Source organism: Marmota monax, unplaced genomic scaffold (genome assembly GCF_021218885.2).
Source record: "Marmota monax isolate L192 unplaced genomic scaffold, Marmota_monax_Labrador192_F-V1.1 WCK01_AAM20220418_F8-fsc00292, whole genome shotgun sequence".
NCBI classification, from domain to species: domain Eukaryota; kingdom Metazoa; phylum Chordata; class Mammalia; order Rodentia; family Sciuridae; genus Marmota; species Marmota monax.
Window position 1 is genome coordinate 160,634 of NW_026692864.1, and position 12,807 is coordinate 173,440.

The 12,807-nt window shown below is 52.3% G+C and overlaps 1 non-coding gene across 1 annotated transcript; it reads left to right on the forward strand.

Annotated features, from left to right (window-relative positions):
- Nucleotides 1-8,314: 8,314 nt before the first annotated feature.
- LOC124096104 (U6 spliceosomal RNA) lies at nucleotides 8,315-8,418 on the forward strand. Its single transcript, XR_006852781.1, has one exon. It is a non-coding gene; the product is annotated as a U6 spliceosomal RNA (small nuclear RNA).
- The last annotated feature ends 4,389 nt before the right edge of the window (nucleotides 8,419-12,807 follow it).

The following is a 12,807-nucleotide window of genomic DNA, read 5'->3' on the forward strand; positions in this document are numbered from 1 at the left end:
GACCCTCTCCTGCAGTGTTTCCTTCAGTCTTGAGCACAAAGCCGTGGGTCAGCTGGAGATGTAGAACACCAGGAAACAGTTACAACTCATATGTTTTCCTAAGTTACCTTCAAAATGCAAAAATAATTTGTTCATTGTAGAATGCATAATGTAACAAGCTACAAATGAGTCCTATGGCTTTGTTTAATCTCTCTTCCTGGTTCCCACTAAAGGTGGTGGCAAGAGGCAACCCAGCCAAAGCCATGTTACTCCAAGTTCCACCCGCCCACACACAGGAGGGTGCTAGCAGGGCCAAAGGATGGTGCAGTATGTCATCATCCGTTCCCACAGGTGGACAGGGTGGGAAGCAGGACCAGATGACAAGAGCCTGGGCAGGAAGCTTTGGTCTTCTCTCCACCAAAGGGTGGGATGCTTGGGGCTGAGCGTGGGGGGAGGAGTCCGTGGGAGCCCCGCAGAGGCCCTGCCCGGCATAGTGGGAGGTCTCCAAGACCGCATAGACTCACCTCTGCACTCTTCCCGGGAGGAAGGCAGATGTGTTTCCCTCCTTTCTGTGCCCATAATGCACTCTGCGTGTGCCCCTCCTGGCACCCACATTGCCTGGTGTTTTGTATAAGAATTCCCCATTAATGCCTGCCTGACACAGCCGGTGCTTAATAGGAGTTGATACCAGGACTGAAGGAATTGGATCCTTTCCTGGGTCAGGTAAGGCCAGGTGTAGGTGGCCCAAACACAGAGCTCCCTGCTTCCTTCTCCCTCACTACCCCTTTCCTCCTCATGAAGCTAAGACACTGTGCTGACTGCAGCTAGGTGGGGGCAAAGGACCTGCTGTGTCTACCTCTATTTCCACCTCCCCTAGAGCTTGAAGGTTCTCCAGGACAGGTGTGGGAGGGGAGAGACACCCACCTCTACCAACGTGTTTCCTGACCTGCAAAATGGCATGCGTAGAGGCTGGGCATGAGGGTGAGTGCCCGTAATCCTCACGTCTCAGAAGGCTGAGGTAGGAGGATGGCAAGTTCCAGGCCAGCCTCAGCAATTTAGGGAGGCCCTAAGCAACTTAGAACCTGTCTCAAAATACAAAAAAGGGCTAGGGCTGGGGCTCAGTGGTTAAGCACCCCTGGGTTCAATCCCTAGTACCAAAAAAAAATATGCATAGGGACACCATTCATACCTGTTGAGGACCCTAGACTCCCTGGGCTTCTCAGATCTGGCAGTTGGGAAACAAGCGGCGCTTTGGGCAAGGCAGGGACCATGGGTGAGGCCAGGGAAGGTGTGAACTCAATATTCAACCTAAGTAATATTTTAATGTAACATTTCTCAAAACTAAACAATGCAAAATCCCACAGCAGACAAAATATTAAAATTGTAAATAAAGACCAGGCCTGAGCTGGTGCTGGAACACCATGCCTCACCCCCTGACACTAATCCCAGCCCTGGTTCCAAAGAAATTTATTCACAAAACCAGGTTACCACTTCCTGGGCCATAGTTTGCATTAATTTTTCCACCTTGATCACTGAGCTTTTTGGTGTCCCCCTTACATATTGAGCCCCAGGCAAGTGGCTTGGCCCCTTCACCCTAGCTGGAGGTGACACAGTTCTGGAGGATGCTCACAGAATTGAGTGGCTGGATGATTGGGAGCTGTCCCGCAGGGGAAAGAGGTCACGCCCCAGGGCTGGGGGTGCAGCTCAGTGGCACGGCACTTGCCTAGCACGTGTGGAGCCCTGGGTGTCATCCCCAGCATCAAAAAACAAAAGCAAAAACAGAACAACCTAAGTGCTGAGAGCAACCCTGGTGTTACTAACGCCCACGTGCACTGCTGCCGTGAAGTTCAAATAACTTCGTCTACAGTTCCTGTTTGCCAAAATAAATAGCAATCCAAGCGCCAGAAGCCCAAGGGCACAGTTTTAACAGCTTCTGGTGTCCTGCCAAGTGCTTCTGGAGGCGGCATCTGCCTCATGAAGTGGCTACAGGCTCTTCCTACCTGGAGGACAAGTGTCTTTGTTGCTTTTGCGTCTCACACAGCAATCCCTGGAGATGACACCGACGGCTAGATTTCTGCTCCAGTGTTCCACACAAGTACGCTGAGTAGCTCCTGGCTCCGTGTCCCCTGGGTGACATGAAGCTTGGCACAGAGGGTATGGCAGGAAGCAAGATAGACCCAGTCCCTGCCCCGGGATAGCTTCAAGGGTGGGGGGCACACTGGACATCAGTCACAATGGTGACCCCACTGAGCTACACACCGAGGATAAAGAGGTGGCCATGGAGCCATCTGACTGGAAGTGTCAGGGCTAAGGTTGACCTGAGGTAGGGAGGAGGTCCCTGCTGGTGGGAGGGGAGATGGTGGGAAAGCACGTGGACCAAAACCAGGCAGCCTGGTTCAAATCATGGCTCTGCCACTTGCCACTGTATGGCCTTAAGCAGACTAGCTAGCTTCTCTGTGCCTCTCTTGGGGGGAGGGATAATGACAGTATCCACCTCACAGCAGATTTAGTAAGTCGATCTGTGTACTGACTGGACGTCCTCATTCAACAAATAAGACTGGGGAGGGGACAATTCTTTCATACCATGTGTCAGGTAGTAGGGACCCACTGGTGAGCTAAGAGACTAGTCCCTACCCTCACAGAGCTTGTGACCAAGTGATGCAGAGAATAATCATGGAATTCTTTAAATCAGGTATCAGCAAATTATAGACCACCACTTGTTTTTGTGTGACTTGTGAGTTAATAATGGTTTTTCTATTTTTTTTTATCAGTTGGATGAAAAACCAAAAGCAGGATATTTTGTGAAATATGAGAAATAGAGGGAGCCGGGAGCCGGGAGCTGGGCATGGTGGCACATGCCTATAATCCAGTAACAGGGAGACTGAGGTAGGAGGATTGCAGGCTAGAGGTCAGCCTCAGCAACTTCCTGTCTCAAAAATTAAAAGGACTGGGATGAAGCTCAGTGGTAGAGCACTTGCCTGTGTGCACACAGCCCCAGGTGGGGCCACATTGCCTGGGTTTGGATGTTGCTGAGTGGCTAGGGCCCCCTCAGTGCCTTCTTGTCTCTAGGCCCTTCCTTCTGCCCCTGCTGCAGGGACAGCTTCTCTGTCCTCTCTCCACGGAGTCTTGACGAGGCTGCTCCCCTCGGCTTCGCTGCTACACTTTCAGATTCATCTCCCATTTTCCAGGTCTTCCCCAGGAAGCTTCCCTGGCGTTGAGCCCCCAGACCACTCTGCCCCCGCCCTGGCAGAGCTTCTGGTCTGTTACCATTTCCCAGCACCACACACACACACACACAAAAAAAAAAAACTAGCGAGGGAGAGAGACAGAGACAAAGAGAGACAGAGAAGCTGTGGCAGAGAAGGACAGTGTCCACACAAGTTCTGGTCAATGCTGGGTTTTAAGAGCCTCTGAGGCGGGGCTGCGGTTATGGCTCAGCGGTAGAGTGCTCTCCTTGCATGTGCAAGGCCCTGGTTCAATCCTCAGCACCACATAAAAAATAAGTAAATAAAACAAAGTTATGTAAAAAAAAAAAATGTCAGTCTGCTGTCCTTGAAGGAATAGTATTAAAAAAAGCCTCCCAGGCATACAAGTACAGGTGCAGATTGGATATCAGGTCCAGACTTATTAGATGTGGAACTGTCAGTGTGCAGGTGGGAGGGGGTGGTGGGAGAGGGGTGGTGGATGGGCTGAGACAGGGAAGGTGAAGGTCAGCTGCAGGTTCACCTTTCAAAAATCGAGGGCTGGGGAAGGACAATCACAAATTCAAGTCCAGCCTCAGCAACTTAGTGAGACCTTGTATCAACAAATAAATAAATAAATAAGGGCTGGGATGTGGCTAGTGGTAAAAGCCCCACTGGATTCAATCTCCAGTATCACCCCCGCCCCCCCCCCAAAAAAAAATAAAAATAAACAAGAGCAGAGCAATGACCAGTGACCAGACGACGGAGAGGAAATTCAGAAGAGAATTACACCACGCAGGTCAAGGAGAGTGCGTTTTAAGGAGGAGGAGGGCAGCATGGTGAATTATGCCTGTAATCCCAGAGACTCAAGAGACTGAGGCAGGAGGGTGGCAAGTTCAAGGCCAGCCTCCACAATTTGTCAAAGGAAGGGCTGTGTCTGGGGCTCAGGGGTAAAGCACTTGCCTAGCATGTGCAAGGCCCTGGTGATGCAGCACCTGGAGGGAGAATAGGAAACAAGGCCTGGGGATGTGGCTCAGGGGGTAAAGTGCCCTGGTTTCAGTGCCCAGTATAAAGGAGGAGGAGGAGGAGGAGGAGGGTGGGGGAGGAAGTGGAGGGGAAAGAGTCTGTGGTATCAGAAAATGCCAGGCGCGGTAGCACAGGCCTGTAATCCTAGCAGCTCGGGAGGCTGAGGCAGGAAGATCACGAGTTCCAAGCCAGCCTCAGCAAAAGCAAGGTGCTAGCAACTCAGTGAGACCCTGTGTCTAAATAAAATACAAAATGGGGCTGGGGATGTGGCTCAGTGGTCAAGTGCCCCTGAGTTCAATCCCTGGTGCCCCTCCCCCAAAAAAGAAAGAAAATGCTACAACCCCCCACAGGGAAGAAGACGGAGAGGGCAAAGCCAGGGACACTGAGGAAAGCCCCTCAGGGAAGGTGGGCATCCATAGAGCCACAAGTGCTCACTGGACACCTGTATGGGATTGGACAGTGTCCTCCCAAAATTCATGTCCACCTGGAATGTGACCTTCTTTAGAATAGGATCTAGGATTATTCTTTTTTTTTTTTATTATTTTTTAGTTTTCGGCGGACACAACATCTTTGTTTGTATGTGGTGCTGAGGATCGAACTCGGGCCGCACGCATGCCAGGCGAGCGCGCTACCGATTGAGCCACATCCCCAGCCCTAGGATTATTCTTTATAACAGAAAATAGGCACAGAGGGAGGACGCAGGCCCAGACTAGGAAGGCGTGTGCGCTGTCCAGGGAGCACCAAGGACTACTGGTCACCACTGGAGCTGAAAGGCCTGCATGGAGTCATTCTCAGAGATTCAAGGCACAACCAACCCTGCCAACACTTGGGTTGTAGCCTGATGACTTCTGCCATCGTGACCTTATGACTTCCAGGACCACGAGATAATACATTTCTGCTGCTGTAAGTCACCGAGGGCAAGGTACTGTGTTAGGGAAGCACCAGAAACCAGCGAGCCCTGTGTGTCACTCACGCTGTGCTCCACCAGGGCTGGAGATGCCAGAGCAGATAGCCCCAGGGGTCCCAGCCCTGGGGAAACTGTGACATCAGCGGCCACCAGGGAGGGGTCCCCAGGGAGGTGGTGCTCTGCTTTCATCGTGGTCACAGCAGGCAGTGGGTATTGCCCAGAGCCTGGGAGTAGCACCAGGTGAGAACAGCCCAGGAGAGGGACCGGCAGGAGGCAGGGGCCAGGAGAAACCTGGACTTGATTCTGGAGCACTCTGAGCTCACAGGAGGCCCTCGGGGAGCAGCATGTCCGGTTTGGCTTAGGACAGTTGTGGGGGCATCAGAGAGGTGACTGGAGTGGGGACACAGTGTGTGAGCTGGGAGCCAGCCAGGCTGGGGGAGGAGGGCGCTGGAGGTGAGGCGAGGGCACTGGCAGCCGGGTAGGGGCAGTGTGGTGCGCAGGTGAGGACAGGAACTGACAGGTGGGTGGCCTGGGTGGGCTGGGAAAGGCTAACAGAACAGGAGCTCTGCCAGGGCAGGGGGCAGAGTGGTCTGGGAGCTCAACGCCAGGGAAGCTTCCTGGGAAAGACCTGGAAAGTGGGAGATGAATCTGAAAGTGCAGCAGCGAAGCCGAGTGGAGCAGCCTCGTCAGGACTCCGTGGAGAGAGGACAGAGAAGGTGTCCCTGCAGCAGGGGCAGAAGGAAGGGCCTAGAGACAAGAAGGCACTGAGGGGGCTCCAGCCACTCAGCAGCATCCAAGCCCAGGCAGATGTGGCCCCAACGCCCCAGCAGAGGGCACTCTGGTCATGCCAGGGATGTCATATCAGCCACCAAGAGGAGGGCAGGAGGCCAGAGGGAGGAGGAGCCCATCTAGGGTGGAGGCCAGAGGGACGAGGAGCCCATCTGGAACTCTCAAGTAGTTAAAGTAACCCTAAAGGACCCCAGGCCCTGGGCTTGGGGTGTTAAGATACAGTCACAGGCCAGTGACTCGGTGATAGGACTCGGCTCCTTCACCCAGCCCAGGAGCCAGTACTGGAGAGCACTCAGATCTGAGCTCCATCCTGCTGGCCTCGGTACCATGGCTGTGATCACCCTGGTTACTGGATGTGCCTAGTGCGGGAAAGGGAAGCTGCTGAGCCTCAGGACTCTGTGGGTGTGTGAGGCCACAGCCAGCAGGGTGGGGCCTCAACCTGAGGTCCGGGAGGCCTTCCTGGAGGAAGAGGCCTCAAAGCAAACACCTGAAGGCCAACCTGAAGGATTATCAGGGCTGATTGTCCCAGGAGAAGGGAACAACCACGTGAAGATCTCAAGGGGCCAGGCAGAGCAACAATCTTGTGGTGTTGCTATTACTCTTACTGTAATCTGCCGTTAATCACTAGTGATTTGCTTATTATTAATTTTAAGGATTTATTATTTGGGGGCCCCAGTCACTGAGCTGACACCGAGGACTCATCAGCCACCCACCGGATCACCTATTTATTTATTTATGTGCCGGGGATTGAACTCAGGGGCACTTGACCACTGAGCCACATCCCCAGCCCTTTTTTTGTATTTTATCTGGAGACAGGGTCTCACTGAGTTGCTTAGGGCCTCCCTAAATTTCTGAGGCTGGCTTTGAACTCACGATCCCCCTGCCTCAGCCTCCAAGCTGCTGGGATTACAGATGTGTGCCACCGCGCCCACAGGCAGTACCCTTGCTTTGTGGACACTATGTCCCCTGGCCCGCCGCCTCCTGCAGCTGCCTTCCACAGGCATACGGCATGTCCGCCCTCCAGAACCTCCACTCTTTTGACTCCTTTGTCCCCAGGACAGTGGGAAGGGGGCAGGAAGACCCTTCCCACTGTCCTGGGGATCGCTGAAGATCACACTAAAAAGAAACCAACGGGAGGCCTTTAAGAAGAAATTCCCTGCAATGGTCCTGAGCATCCAGAACACGGAGAAGGAATTCAGCCCAGGGTGACCAGCGCGAGAACACACGGTGCCAGGTCCTGATAGACTGGACTGGCCAGGGAAGAACTGCCGAAGGCTCATGGGCTCCAAGTGCCTGTGGCTCACTGCAGGCGAAGTGAGGATTTCCTTGCAAAGAGTAGAATTTCACAAGTTTCAAACCCTCACAGCTTGTATGATGTAACCATATGGGGTCTGCTTTTGACTTGGACTTAGGGTAACTCCTTCATGAAATAGGCTGTGTTCAGCCCTGCGTCAGGGCACAGAGGAGGGAGGCCCAGGGAAGGCTGGAGGGATCCTGTCCTGAACCCTGAAACCACAGTGACCATGCCCAGCCCAGTGAGAACTTCACCCTAGAGAGGCACCAGAGTCCAGGATGGTGAGGGAGGGGCCCCCAGAGCTCTATCAACTTCATCTTGATGAAGCAGAGGTCAAAGTTCAGGGTGGGGCTCTCAGAGCACAGACCCGTGAAAACTCCCCTGTTTGATATTTTAAAAAATCAGATTATAGACTTTATTTATTTATTTATTTATTTTCATGTGGTGCTGAGAATGGAACCCAGTGTCTCGCACATGCCTGGCCAGTGTTTTACCACTAAGCCACCCCCCCACCCCCACCCCCCGTCCCCTGTCTGATGTTTTTCATGGAGGGGAAGGTGTCTTTAGGGTAAGTCCCTGAGTGTGCCAGAGCAGCCAGGGACAGGAGGGAGGAGGCTGGATCCAGCCTGTTCTGAAGGTGTTCTCACAGGACTGGGCGAGCTGGCACAGGGGTGGTGCCCTGGTGCCACTGTGTGACCCACTGTTCCCCATACAGGAACCAGGGACCATCTCTTTAGGATGATAAGGCAAATCTTACGGGGTCCCCCCTCCTCCAGGGGACTTAGAACTAAGCTGAATAACCCTCATATAAAAGCAACTCTTCTTTGGCAATTAAAGATCAGAGTGAGTCAGGCACAGTGGCACACACCTGTAATTCAGCAGCTTGGGAGGCTGAGGCAGAAGGATCACAAGTTTGAGGCCAGCCTCAGTAACTTACTGAGATCCTGTCTCAAAATAAAAATTTTAAAAAGGACTGGGGATGTAGCTCAGTGGTAGAGTATAGTCTAGCATGTTTGAGGCCCTGAGTTTGATCCCAGGAAAGAGGAGGAGGAGGAGGAGGAGGCCAACAACCAACACCATGCCTTAGATTGTCAGCTAGAAGATGAACCCCAAGAACACAGTGACCTCTGTCTAATAAGCTGCTCTGGCAGCACATAGAACAAACTGGAAGGATCCAGAGAAGATCATCATGATCCTTGTGCAAGGACAACGCACAAATCCACGAGGTATTCCATATTTAAAGAATAAAAATAAAATGTTCCTCCAAGCCGGGTACAAGCACAGCATCTCCTGCGCGACTGCCCAGCACTGCGCCATCCCACTGGTGTGAAGTTCCAGCTTTTTGTGGCTTTCATTTGCATTTTCTTGTTGCCTCACGAGGTTGAGCATTGTCACGTGCACCTGAAGCATTTGTGTCGCTTCTTGGGAGAAATGTCTATTTGAGTCCTTGGACCAACTTTAAATGGGGCTATTTTTTTTTTTACTGAGTTGTTAGAGTTCTCTATTATATTCTTGATACAAGTTTCTTATCAGAAATGTGATTTGCAGATATTTGCCCCCATTCTGTGAGGTAACCATTACCTTCAGGATGATATCTTTTGAAGACCGAAAGCCTGATTTTTTTTTTTTTTTTTTTTTGGTATGGGTGATTAAACCCAGGTATACTTTGCCACTGACCTACATCCCCAGATCTTTTTATTTTTCATTTTATTTGGAAACACAGTCTCCCTAAGTTTCTTAGGGCCTCACTCAGCTGTTGAGGCTGTCCTTGAACTTGCCATTCTCCTGCCTCAGCTTCCTGGGTCACTGGATGACAGGTGTGTACCACTGCACCTGGTCAAGCGTGATGATTTTGAAGGAGTCTAGTTGATGTGTTTTCCCTTTTTCATTTGTACTTTTGGTGTGGTATCCAAGAATCCACGCCCAGAGCTGTGGCGCACACACCCCTGTAATCCCAGCAACCCAGGAAGCTCAGGCAGGAGAATCACAAATAGGAGGCCAGTCTTGGCAACTTAGGGAGACGCTGTCGCAAAACAAAAAAGGCTGGGGATGTGGGCTCTGTGGTAGAGCATCCCTGGGTTCAATCCTCAGCATCAAAAAAAGAAAACTGAGCCCAAAGCCCCGATTATAACAGAGCCTTAGAGAGGCTGCCTTTACTGAAAAGCACCCGCTCTTCACTCGGGCCTGCGGATGCGCCTTGGGTGACTAAAGCCAGGATAAAGCTTGGCACCTTGTCTTCTTTTTCCACCTGTCTCCTTTATTACTTAACCTGTGGATCAGGCTCAGGCTCAGCTCTGCTCACATTAATCACTTAAGGAACGTTCATCTAAAAACTGGTAAAACAAGGTTTGTTGGCCCTAAATTTACCCACGTCTCTCCTCCCGTTTCGAGGCTGGAGACAGCAAGGAAAGAGTCACCAAGGTATTTTCAACACTTGCAGGGACACTCCACTTCCAGTTTCTACAATGTCCTGTTCCAGACCCCTTGAGGGGCACCCAGAGGTGTCCACTCACTGCCCTGTACATTACGGGGACAGCGCAGCCTTGCAGGCCCACAGCCCTCCACAAGACTGGCCCCCCGAAGCGGGATCGGTCACCGCATGGGAGTGGAATCCCCCTCCAGGATCACAGGTCTAATAGATAACACCTCACAAAACAAATGGATGCTGCCCACTGGAGTGATAAGGACCCCTCCAGTGCCACCTGGAGGAACCAGGACAGAGGTAGCATCAGCCAGACCCTGCCCACCCCAGCCACCAGGGAAAGGGTTGTCCCTTTTCAGGGAGCAGACTGGTCTCCCTCCAGGCTGTCCCCCCTCTCCTATAGGTGAACCTGTCAATTGAAGCTTTGCCTGTGTGTTCCTACTCCTGGGCCTGGTTGCATTTCTGTTGTCACTAGGGCAGAAGTTCCAGTCACGGTATCCCCAGCACCACGCTGTCTTGATTATTTTTAACTTTGCAGTGATCGGATACATTTTAAATAATGCACATCAAGGGTTGGCTGGGTGGGAGAGAAGCTCCAGGAGGTCCTGGAGTTCAGAGGGGTCCAAGTGGAAGTGACAGGTGTCCTGACAAGCCTGCCCTGCTCCCCACTGCTGTCTGCCTGCATGCCAGTGGGCCCGGGCCTCCAAGCTCTAGGTTTTCATTGGAAGGACTCCTGGGCAGCTGAAGTCAGCAAGAAGGGAATCCTCCACCTTGGCCTCTGTCCCCACCGCACCCCACCCCAGCTGTGTTCTGCCCCAAGATTGCAAATGCCCCAGCGGACTGTTTACCGATCCCAAAGAATTTGGAGGACTCGACTGAGAGGTAGTGGATGCTTTATTACTCAAGTTCAAGCACAGCTAGGACAAAATGGAGGGCTGCCCCATGCCTACCAGCAAGGGGGACGCGTGGGCTGGGTCACTGCCACCTGACAGGTGGAGTTCCGCAGATGCTATGAGCATGCTCCTTTACTCTGCACCTAAAGGCAGGAGATAAGGGAGGTAGCTAGTTTCCCCTTTCAGTTTCATTCAGGATCACACTTTATGAACAGTCTTCATCTAGGAACTGATTAGTGTGTAACCCAAGACGCTGAGAGGTGAAGTCTCTGTGTGTGTGTGTGTGTGTGTGTGTGTGTGTAGTGTTGGTATGCACTAGGGCCTTATGCCCAGTAGGCAAGTGCTCTACCACTGGGTTACCATCCCAGCCATGTAGTTTCTTGAAGGTCTTTCTCAAGCCAGGCAGGGGCAGGAGAAGGTGCACATCTGGAATCTCAGAGACTCAGGAGGCTAAGGCAGGAGGATCACAAGATCAAGGCCAGTCTTGGCAGCTAGTAAGATCCTGTCTTAAAATAAAAAATAAAAAGAGCTGGGGATGTAGCTTTGTGGCAGAGCACTCACTTAGTGTGTGCCAACCTCTGGGTTCAATCCTCAGAACAAAACAAAAGAAGAAAGAGGATGAGGAGAAGGAGGAGAAAGAGGAGGAGGAGGAGAAGGAGGAGAAAGAGGAAGAGGAGAGGGAGAATAAGACTTCTCAGTGGGAACTCCTGGCGCCCTAAAGCCTAGAGTGGGGAAACCAGAAAGTGTGCTTCTGGGTTATGCAAACCACATGCTAATGACATGCAAATATCCCAGTCGAGGCCGGCTGACAGGTGAGTGCCTCTAGGGTTCCTGGCTACATGACTTGGTCTTCCTCTTCTTCAGGTTCTGCACAGCCTCAGACCTGGGGTGACTAGAAACTCTCACACCTGAGGAGGGTGCTCTTCAGAACCATCCCTAACCTCCAAGACCTTGGGTTCAAGGTGGGTTCAGGCAGGCTTTTCCCAGGGTATCCCAGAGCCCCAGCCCAGAGAAGATCTATACTAGAGAGGGCAGGAACCAGATCCCTAGGCTGGGGTGTAGTTCAGTGGCAGTTTGCCTAGCCTGCATGAAGTCTTAGGTTCCATCCCCAGCACAGGAAGGAAGGAAGGAAGGAAGGAAGGAAGGAAGGAAGGAAAGAAGGAAGGAGATCCCCGGTGGGACAGTGAGGCTAGGATCAGAGTCAGAGGAGGTCATGGAGTTCCCATTGCCAGGGAACAGCAGGAGGTATGCTTTGGGAGCAGGAGAAGGAGAGAGGTGACTTGCCCAGCTCCCCAACCTCTGGAGCCACTTCTGTCCCTTCCATTCCCAGACCAGGCTCAGGGAGTTGACAGTCCCAAGCTCTCTTGATGGGTGGGAATCCTTCTGTTCCCCACTGTGTCCTGGACTCCAGGCACCAGAGCCTGCTCAATATGAGATCTCGGGAGGGAAGGGTCCCGGGGCTCACCAGGCTGCCTAGCTTTTTGTACTTCCCAGGAGGGCTGTCCACCATGGCTGGAAAGAGGCTGCCCTCCCCTCTGGACAATAGGTGGCCCCAAGGCCCTGTCCGAGAGCATCAGCTCACCCTTGTGACGAAGCTTCCAAGCTTCAAGGAGGTAGGGAAAGGATTATGAAGGCCTTGAAGATCAGGTTATCTGATGACCCTGCTCATCTATGTCTTTAGGGCTCCGCCATCTGATGAAGACACAGACTAGACTGTGACATGACATGAGGGACCAGAAACATCTGAGCTTTTGTCTTGCCCACAAACCCAGCTTCAAGGTACTTGTCTATGGAGCTGGTCTCACTGGGTGGGGTGTCCCTGAGAGCTGAGGTCGGCAGCTCCTGTGGCCCATTTCACACCGACTCACAGGAAGTGAGACCAAAGTGCCTTGGCTGAAGGGAAAGCGAGGAACCAGAGACCAGCGAGTGAGAAACGAAAAACGGAGACCAGGCAGAGATACACTAGAGAGTTTATCTGTCAGAGCTGACAAATAAAGGCCCTCTCTCTGTGGGAGAGAGAGGCAGGACAGACTTGGGTTCTGGGACTTTTATGGGGAGACTCAGGAATCAGAGCCAGGTGGGTCCTAATGCAGGTGGCTAAGAGTTGGGTTGTTATGAGGGAGTGGTGAGCCTTTCTCAGCAAGGCCCTTGGGCAGGAAAGCCAAACTTTTTCCTTAAAATGGCGGCTGTCACTTAAGATGGCCGTCTAGAAGCTAAGCACAGACCTTGTGTTGGCTCTGTCTCCCTCCTTGTTCCAATCCTGCCCCATCAATGTCCATGACTCATGGTTCCCAGTGCGAAGGAAAGGCCACTTT